At 41.3% G+C, this 9993-nt stretch overlaps 1 long non-coding RNA gene across 1 annotated transcript; it reads left to right on the top strand.

Moving 5' to 3' along the window:
* The first annotated feature begins 288 nt into the window (after positions 1-288).
* LOC106941560 (uncharacterized) lies at positions 289-5651 on the top strand. Its single transcript, XR_001423400.1, has 3 exons — positions 289-323; positions 4578-4698; positions 4762-5651. It is a non-coding gene; the product is annotated as an uncharacterized LOC106941560 (long non-coding RNA).
* The last annotated feature ends 4342 nt before the right edge of the window (positions 5652-9993 follow it).

Genomic DNA, 9993 nt, shown 5'->3' with positions numbered 1-9993 from the left:
TTTAGTTGCCTCTGCGATGAACTCTTTGCGTAAAGTCTGTCATGTCTCCATGTGAACCAGTCAAAGGTGTTTATATATATATATATATATATATATATATACTAGATAGATATATAGATGTGCGCACACACATTTTAAATTTTGCCCCCCCCAGAGGTAGTCCTGGCCCCCCCTTGGGCCCCTGCAACTTTAAAAGTCTAGCTCCGCCACTGGTCTTAGTAGCTACCAATCAATGTTGCTCAAAGTGCTAATGGCGGAGAAACAACGTACCATTCCAGGAAAACCGTCATCTGTGGCTATGCTAACTAGCCTTAGCATTTGAGGTAAGCTAAGTAACCCAGAAGAGTTTCTGACTCGTATTTCAGTATTGGGAAAAGGCAAAGGAGCTCGATTTTTTTTTTATATAGTACTGTCATGATCATAATTTTAACAAATATGTAAAAAAAACAAAAAAAAAACGTATTTTTCGTAAGTTACTCACTGCAGCTTAAAGAGCCATTTGTTGTACTCAGTTAAATGTTGATATTTGCTTATACTTGCCGCACAACACGAACTAATATCTTTCCTTTAACATTGAAGCTTCTTGTGATCATATAAAAGTACGACTGCCGGTGGAGAAGTCTTGCTTTTAACTGTTTATTCTTTCGCCTCTTTTATATGCGAGGTTTGTGCTGATGAAATCTTCCGTTGTCAAGGTTTCAGTATTAATGCCAGGATTTGAGACGCTTATGATGATTCCTGACATGTTACGTTGCTTTGTGTTTGCATAATATCACCGGGAGGGACAGGCAACAGCTGGTGTGCACTGGAAAGATATCGTATCCACACAGAAATCCTCTGTCGAACATGTGAAGCTATTTTACGCAGGGTGTGAGGAGCAATTACCCGCTGGCACGACGCCCACAGAACAACAAATGTTTCATCACGGTGTACGTTTGTCCTCAGACAGTGGAGCATTACAGAAAAGCGTCATTCTGAGCACACCAAGCAAATAAGTTCAGCAGAAACGGCTATTAACTAGGAAAATGGGGGGAGTTATACAAGCTAAATGGAAATAATAGAAGGAGGCTGTGGAAAAATACTAATCTAAGTGAGATTTGCGTTTGACGGACAGAGAACATAAACGCAATAAAGAAAGCTTCCTGATGTGTGGGAGCTTTTCCTCTAGCCAATCTGCAGCACTGAGATTAATCTTCCAATAGTGAGTAAGACTGATACGAAAAAGCAAGAAAATATTGAATGCAAGCTAAAAAAAAAAGAAAAGATTGACTGACATTGGGTTTTACTTTACTCATACGACAGGACTTAAACAGATGGACAACGCTCACATTGGATCTAAATTCAAGAGTTTCAGTCATAAAAATGCCATAACACTCTGTAAAATGTCTGATTTATCTTTGTGTGTCCATTGAAAATGTGAATAAAAAAATAAAGTGGGAATAAAAAGCGGCAAAAAGAGAGATATCCACAAAGAGAGATGCATCGATGTGCTGATGATTTCTTTTCGGCAGCTTCTTGATATTTCTCATTTAAAAGTTGCCGGTGTGCAGAAATTCTTCATTTGTCTTATCATTCAGCAATCTGGCCACGAGACAACAACGTACAGTTTCTAACGTTCAGATTTCCACTGATTGCTTGTCGAGGCTGACCTGAGGTCAACATGAACATGAACATTCCCCGACAAGACTGTGTTTGCCCTGACCCGTCTCCGGGCCGGATAGATTCTGAAGAGGCGAAGCAGGACAGCTTTCTAATTACATCTTCTCTGTGGGACATCGCCGTCCGGCTCTAATGTGGCCTGATGGGCTCCAACAGGCTGGTGACAGAACTGGAATGAGGCACGGCCAGCCCGCGACACTGAGAGACCAAATTGAAACGCTTTCCCTCTTCTTCTTTTTTTTTCACTCACCTTTCTACCGATCTCACACGTGAACCAAAACTAGTTATCATGTGTTAATAATCATATATTCCTACGTGCCAAACCTCAATTTCGTGTAGCAGAGTAATGGAAAACCAACTGAACCAACTGTCATTTTATGCATGTTGCTGATTCTGTGGAATTAAGTAATTAGTTGAAAGGGGCCTAGTCAAAACAGCAGTTTATGCATTCTTTCCCATAGAAAAACTGGTTTTAAACAGGTTTACGTAACAAGGAAGGCAGCAGCTGTTGTACGTGCTGGTTTTAGTGCAGATCTATTTGAAAAAATAGAGTAAAATAGGTCATTGTTTTGAAGCACAAACCCTGAGTAAAAACCTGGTTTTAGAGGAGGAAATCATATGAAGACATACAGGAAATCTTCAGAAAGTAGAAAAATAAAACAGAAAACCGCCGTTGGAACCAGTCAAAAATCATCTAAAGCGGCAAAGACTCTTCCAGGGTGAAAGAAGAATGTGTGTGAAACTGAGTTATGCCACAGATTTACTGATGGAGAAACAACATGTGAGTATAGAGGAAGTTCGGACAGAGTTGGAAAAGCATGCCTCTTTTTTTTTTATAACGTGTTATGTCTTTATGAGAAATTGCTTTGGGTTTATTTCAAATGAAATAGACATTGAGATGGAAAAGAAAGGAAGGTTCAAAGGGAAAGAAGGAGATAAGAGTAGAGGAGACAAAGGATAATGGAGAGAATCCTAGAAGTCTGCTTCTACACCTGCAGAAAGTGAGAGAAACAGAGAAGTGTACCTTTAGTTATTCTGCTGCTCATTCTGCTTGTCATATTCACCAAAACGAATTGAGAAGGTTTGTCTCATTTAAAACTTTCGTTTCTTTCTCGCGTATTGCTTTGTCAGTCACCTTCTTTTAATGCACACAACGGTACTGCTTTGTCAAAGTGACTGTTTTTAACAAATTCCGCTTTACATGCAAAATGATTGTTTTATTTGTGTTCAACGTCTCAATGACCTGGTTAGATACAGGTTAAAGTTGCCTTCGACTGAACAGATGATGTGACAGAAAGTGGTGTTTTCACAAAACCACAACCCCCAAATTCCCCAGTAAACAAGTCTCTTTGTTGCAGACCAGCAAGGTTACCTTTTATGGAGAGGCTGAGCCTGAGTCTAATGCAGAAGCTGCTGTTTCTGAGGCAAAACCAAGAAAAGCCGAGAATGTAGTACAGTGATCCTGGCCTGCAACACATCTACGGCTATCTGATATGTTACGGAGCTCATTGTTACTGAACTTATACAAGTAAATATTAATTCAGTGATTCAAAGGAAAGTTTAAGTCTTCCTTTTTCTGGTTTATTGTAGATGTTTGAGTGCGTAAAGGAAAATGCAGCCCCCGTTTTTTTCCCAGCACACCGATATCTGCTTGTTTTCACTTTTTGTAGAGAGATAAGCTTTGTCATGCTTCGTGTTTTGATTTGGTGCAGAATGCGTGGTGTTAGTTAATTTGTATGTAAGCAAATAAGAGCTACTTTAAGGATTTTGAGCTTCCTTTTTCAAACACACCTGTTCTTTTAGACACAGTTGTTTTTTTCTTGCTTAGATGGATTTAGATCGACACAGTGATGCAGTGGTTTTGTCACTGCTGGTTAATCTGTTGCATACCAAATGTTATCATGGTTTGATTAAAAGATACAACCGCAGAGAGCAGAGATGAGTTTTAAGTTTTTAATGAAAAAATAAATAAAGAAAGAAACTTAAAATTTGATTCAGAAAACAAAGGGTTGGAGGTAAGAAGAAAAAAATGTATGGAAACCCAACGGAAGTGGAAATTCAGAGCTGAATTTGACGCAACAGATTTCGGAAAAGTCCGAATTTCAACATGGCGACTCCCACAGACATTGTTTCCAGCTCCTCTTATGAGCATCATTTTCAGCTTTATTTTCTTGAAACTTAATTTCTAAAGTTTAGAGATGCACAAGCTACATGTGACATCGATTTCAGATACACTCTTACAAGTATACATTGTAAAGTAAACATGTTTCCATCGCAGCTCATTACGACTGCTGACTCATTTTGAAATGCGAGGTCGACCAACGAGGTAAGGCTGCTCCCACTTTCCCAGTGTGAAATGCAACTTTAGGAGAGCATTCCAGTAGATTTTTCCAACTGGGAAGTCAAAATTACCAAGTTGTGACTAAAACTGGAATGCAGCGTAAATACCAAGGAGTTTGCTGACTGGATAGAGAAACAGTGGTTGAGTTGTAACTGGACGCGGCTGTGAGAGGAGGTCATACAGGTGGACTAACAGGGCGTGGGTCCAAGTCTGATCCAAAACCAGCAACGTGGAATGGCATTGTGCCTCCATATTGGGAGAAACAGTTGGTTTAAAACATTTGGCGCCGTCTCTCCATTGCAGCTCAACGCAGTATTGGAGCAGTTCCGCTCGTCAGAAACCAGTGAGCAAAAAGCGCCTGAACCAACATAAAAGTCAGCACTCCTCTGATTGCAGTCGGTTTTCCTCCACTGCAAGGCGAAACAACAACAACGGTCCGTTTTAACGTCGTGTGACGTCGGCTGTGCCACATTTGAACACCAGATATTGTCACGCACCTCCAGATGTCCAGGACATTTTCAAATCACCACTTTGATTGGAGTTTTTATTAAAAATAGTTTTTAACTGTATTAAACAGAGTTGAGGTGTTTCATTGAAGACGTAATTGTGTGGACGAGGCCTGAGGAGAGAGACGAGGACAGAGAAATGGAGGGACAGGAGCAGGGAGTAAACATAAATCCGCTGCCAGGATTAAGAAGGTGATACACTATTAAGTTGTAAATTCTGCAGCAGGCCGACAGTGTTGTATCACTTTCTTTCAGAGTTTCATATTTGGGGGACTGTCAACATCACCGTGAGCAGATAACACGTCAGCAGCGAATTGTGCAGCGCTTGATCTTTATCTGTTGTAGCATATGCCTCAGTGTGTTTCATCACACTCTCTCCTGCAGGTTCTGCTGCTCAGATGCACAAACTACAAATAAAGACATATATTGTGCATTTGCTGTAAACGAGACAGGTGTAATTTTTGAGCAACTAAGGCCACAAACCACTGATTGTAGCTGGAAACGATAAGCCCATTAGCTCTCCTTTTATAGACTCTGGCTTGTCAAAGCATGTTTGTGGAGGGTGGTTCAGGAAACATTAGCGAAGAAACACGCACTTTTTTAACGCCTGGACTTGTCGGAGTGGACAGGAAATATCTGTCCTGGTACGTCAGGGTCTTCTGCCACGGCTGCCAGTCAAGGCTCTTCGATTGTTAAAGACCAGTGTTTGCTCTGTCAACAGGACGTGGTAAGCCAAAGTATATCGGTTTCCCACATGAACACTCGGTGCACTGCAAACAAAACTTATCTGTTTCACTCAATCTAGCGAGTCTGACCTCCTACTTTCAAACCCCGAAGAAGAAGAAAAAAAATCCTCAGAGGTCATGACATCTTCACTGCTCTGACGAGCAAAGAGGAGAGGAGATGACTTTAAGGGGTCTTACCCGATGATGTAAACCAGGACCCCCAGCTGGATGAGCCGGCACACCACTCCCACCCTCCTGTTCCTCACCAGCACCTGGCGAGGGGTCTCGTACTCGAAGAAGAAGTCAGACAGGGCGCTGGTGATTTGGTTCTTCATCTTTTTTCGCCAGCTGACCTGCAGACAGGAGGGTCTTCTCCTGTCACCTCAATCGCATATATATATACAAGAGAAAGCAGAAGAAAAAAAATCCCTCTTTCTCTCACTCTGAGTCTGTGCCTCGGCTCCTGGCTTGCAGAGACACTCCTCTGCTAACGTCTGACACGCTTCATGAGATGAAGTAAAGAGAGTTCCTCCCTCCAGCTCGGCTCTGCCTCCCTCCCTCTCTGTATACTCACGGGGGTCACCGTCTCCTCTGACTGTTGGGTTTGATCATCTTTTTTTCCTGGGTTTTTTTTTTTTGTTTTTTTTTGTTTTTTTGTGCATCCTCTTCACACAACAAGTAGATCAGAAGACACTTGTTTGACTTCTTTGAGTTAAGAACAGACTTTAGCTGTTACCCTAAGAACCGGACCTCCTCCTCACTTAGAGCAATCAAACCTTATCATTTCCACCGACGCGCTCTTCATGCATGCAAGCCGGAGATAGACACAAACACAGCGCATGCATTTAAGCTTGTTTTCCGTTTTCTCTTGTCACCATTTGCCAGAAGTTAAGCCTTCTTAAATTTTTATCTTCACTCTATGCAACTGCATCTCTCTGTGTGTGTGTGTGCATGTGTGTGTGTGTGCATGTGTGTGTGTGTTTAGGGGGGTGTTTCTCACTCAGCGTTACATTCCCTTTTTTCTTCAGGAGGTGCTTTGCATTCCTAATCTTCCCTCACACAGGATGTGTGAAGTGGCGGCTTGGAATTATGCAATAACTGAATGAGTGAAAATAAGATGGGATATTAAAGGAAATATTTCCCCACAACGATACTTATGACTTGTCCACAGAGTTTTGACATTTGGGCTCAACAACCAGCTCCAAAATCTGTTGATTTTTCTAAAATGGGGGAAAATATGTTTTGAAAATTTCCCCCGAAATGCCTGTTTGGAAGGATTTGGCAGGACTGCAGCGAATTTACAAGGATTGCAAGAAGGGTTTAATGTCGATCTAAACAATAATCCAAAATCAGTGGAGTATTTGGACTCCAAATGCTCTAATAAAAACAATATAATCTGTTGAATCTGGTGCAAAGGGCGGTTGTTTTAAAGGGACACGGGCCGATAAATGACTCGCTCAGAGGGCCGAGGCTTTGTTTGGAATTTTTTCATATCAATCGTGTAGTTCTCTGTGTTTACACCACTGCCTTTATCTTTGCCTGTGTTGTTGCAGTGTGTTTTCAGTACATGCTATTATTTAAAGTATTAGTTTGCGAGCAGAACTTGGGGAATTTATATAAATCGAGTGAGAACAACAAAAGGCAGTCGATGTGCGGTGAGATTTAAGCTGTTCTTACGTCCACAGTCATAACGCTACTACTGGTTCTGTTGTGAGGGGAAGAGAAAAGGTTAAAATATGGCCGACAGGTGGTTCTTCTCAGTCAACGTTGTTTTGAACAAACAGTCTAGTACTAAGGATCTGGAGGAGTACGCTGCAAACTGCGCTGCCATGCATCAACCACTGCACAGACACTCTCAGCACAGAAAAATGCACAAGGGTGTATCGTAAGCAGAAGTCTTGGATTCCTCTGAAGAACAGGAACGCCTCCTTCATGCTGCGGGGGATGTGGAGCTGGACAGCGACCAAGAAGGACTTCAGAATGAGAAACAAGGATCATATCTGGAGGGAGGTGTGGCAGAGTCCAGTGAGTTACCAATTACAAACCCAGGAACGGAGCTGTGGACAATGTTGCTTTGCTTACTACTCATTTTCTCACCTTTATCCACTGGCAGCATGAAGTGAAACATGTCCTTTTTCATGTTATTTCAGTCTGCCTGACATCTTCAACTACTATCCCAAGACCAAGAGTTCAAAGTGTTTGGTTTGTTTTACAAAGTAGAGTGTGAAAGAGAACGGCATCGGCTGAAAATGAAACAAATGTTGCAGCTTTGGTCCCCAAAGCGAAGTGAGTCTACCGAACTACCAGGCGTGACTGTTAATGTCCAGTGGAAGAAGTCAGAGGTTAGTCTTTGATTCTACATTTTATCTTTTTTCTTTTAGGGCTTGTCTACATCCGGATATCTACTGGTCTACAATCAGTAGCACTCATCATGAAGTATCACATCATGAAGTCACATGATCAGCTGAGAGGGCGAGCCTTGGTGCCATTGGTCCTTTAGCTTCATTCTACAACAGGAAATACTCATGGTTGACAATCTGATTTGTGAACTTAAACGTCACATTTGATTTTTCAATCCAATGGAGACTGTTTGCTTTTCACTTTTGGTTTTCCGCTTATTTCTTTCTTTAAAAGTTGCCTCCTTTGTAATGAAATAGAAGACATTCAGTCTGCTAAACAGAGTTTCTACAAAGGTTTTGGTCTGTTTACTTTTGGGAGACTGCACCCAATTCCAGCTGGCCCAATCTAATACACAAATAGAACCAAATGCTAACATGCTATGATAAAATATCCTTCTGTAGCGGTTGAGAAAAGGACGGAAGAATCACTCAGGAATCAGGATCGGTTTATTCCTGTTTAAAACACAAATACTCTCAGCACAGCGGTTCTTGGGTTCTGGCTTCCTCACAAACACCTTGATCAACCAAAAGAACAAAAAATAATCACGTTGGCACAGAAAACTTGATAGGTGTGACTAACGTGGGAAATAAATGCCCAGTACAGAGCTACGCTAAACATAAACAGTTAAAGAACAATATATATAACAACATGTGAGTTTACAACATACTTTTTAGAACATTTTCAATATTTTAATACGCAAATAAAAGACAGTTCTGTAGCTTATTTCTCCCCAGCGCAACTCGGCGCAATCTGAGGGCAGCGGGAACACACAGGATGTGACACAAAAACAGGAAGCAAGAAAATAAAAGCTTCTCCACCAAAATAAAATCAATATAAGACAGAAATAACTCTGCTGAGTGCAAAGGTGATAACAGACATGTCAATTCAAAGAAAATGAGTTTTGAGAAGGTTCGTAACGAAAACTCAAATAAATAAATAAAATTAACTGCTATACATGCAGTAGATTTAATTGTTATTAAAGGTCCTCCATCAGCATGTATAAGTATTTTTTTTCAGTAAGTAGGGAAGTGTCACCTAAGCCCAAGATTTTTGTCCATATTTGGGTAAAGACTCTATTCTCCAGACCGTAAGTCGCACCAGAAGATGCATCAGTCAGAAAATGCAGCATGAAGAGGAAAAACATAATGAGTAGCGCTGGACGACAAGTAGCAGGGCCAGCCAAATCATGAAAACTGCAACTTGTCCAGAAAGTACAGCACTTAAAAAGTACTTTGAAAAAGTCAGTACGTTAACATTGGAACCACTTTAAGAGATCATAGCCTGGTTACAATTATACTTTCATACACTGACACAACATTATAGCCACCAGCTATACCACTGAATATCTCTTCATGGTGACACCTGTTAGTGGGTGGGATATATCATATTGTTATGCCAAATAAATGGCTGCGTTGTCACAGTTGAAATGATGAAAAACATTGAACCTCATGATGAATTTCTCTGACATATAGTTTATATTCACAAGAGGCCACATCCTGCCAGCTTTTGGCTTCGAACCAAGAGGATTTCTGGATGAAGCCGAAGCACAAACACAAGGTAAACTTGGAGAACCACATATAAAGCTCGGAGACGGTAAAATCAACTAATGAAAACAGTGCATGGGTGTGTATTGTTGACGTAGTGAGACAGAGGTTATCTTAATTCACTGCCAGGTCTAACTTTCGCTGCTTCTGTCTCATAGGAGATTTTTAACTAAACCTCAACAGGGAAGCATTTGCATTTGTTCAGCAATGTGGAGAGAAAGAAATCGATTGCAGGTCAGCAGAGTGAAGCACACTGACTGACGTATCAGCAGAGGGCGTGGAAGGAGAGAGAACGGTATTTGTGCTAAGCAAATTAAATGGAATTTGTTACACAATTTCTTGCTTACAAGCACCAATTTCTCTGGAATATCTAAGCATGTTGGTGCATGAACCATTTCATTTCCTCCAATTGTAATAGTCCAGAGAGCCTGACGAAGTAACGTCACACCGTGACGGATGGCGGAGCGTGCTTCAACTGGAGCGCTGCTCCGAAAGACGGTTTGACACATTAACTCTGGTATTTAAGGGGTTTTTTTTACACCTCATTCCTTAAGACAACTGATGTTTGCAGGTGAAGCAGAGAGTGACAGCCTGCCCGTGTGATGGAGGGGAAATGGAAAGTATAGTGTTAATTTATGTCCTTATTTTCTCCTACCTGTGCAAAATGTGGCGGAGGTTTGATATGTTCAGATTTATTCTCTGCGATCGGCTGCAGAACGAATACCCCGCCTCTCATCCGATGACCTCTGGTGACCCCTGTGAGGATAAGTGTGCTAGACACTGGAGGGTTTGTTCCTTCATTCATTTTCTCTACTTTG

The sequence above is a fragment of the Poecilia latipinna genome, unplaced genomic scaffold, assembly GCF_001443285.1.
Source record: "Poecilia latipinna isolate Pla-1442-1.1 unplaced genomic scaffold, P_latipinna-1.0 Scaffold3743, whole genome shotgun sequence".
NCBI classification, from domain to species: domain Eukaryota; kingdom Metazoa; phylum Chordata; class Actinopteri; order Cyprinodontiformes; family Poeciliidae; genus Poecilia; species Poecilia latipinna.
Note: the sequence above shows the minus strand (reverse complement) of the source record. Positions and strands in the feature narration are given on the sequence as shown.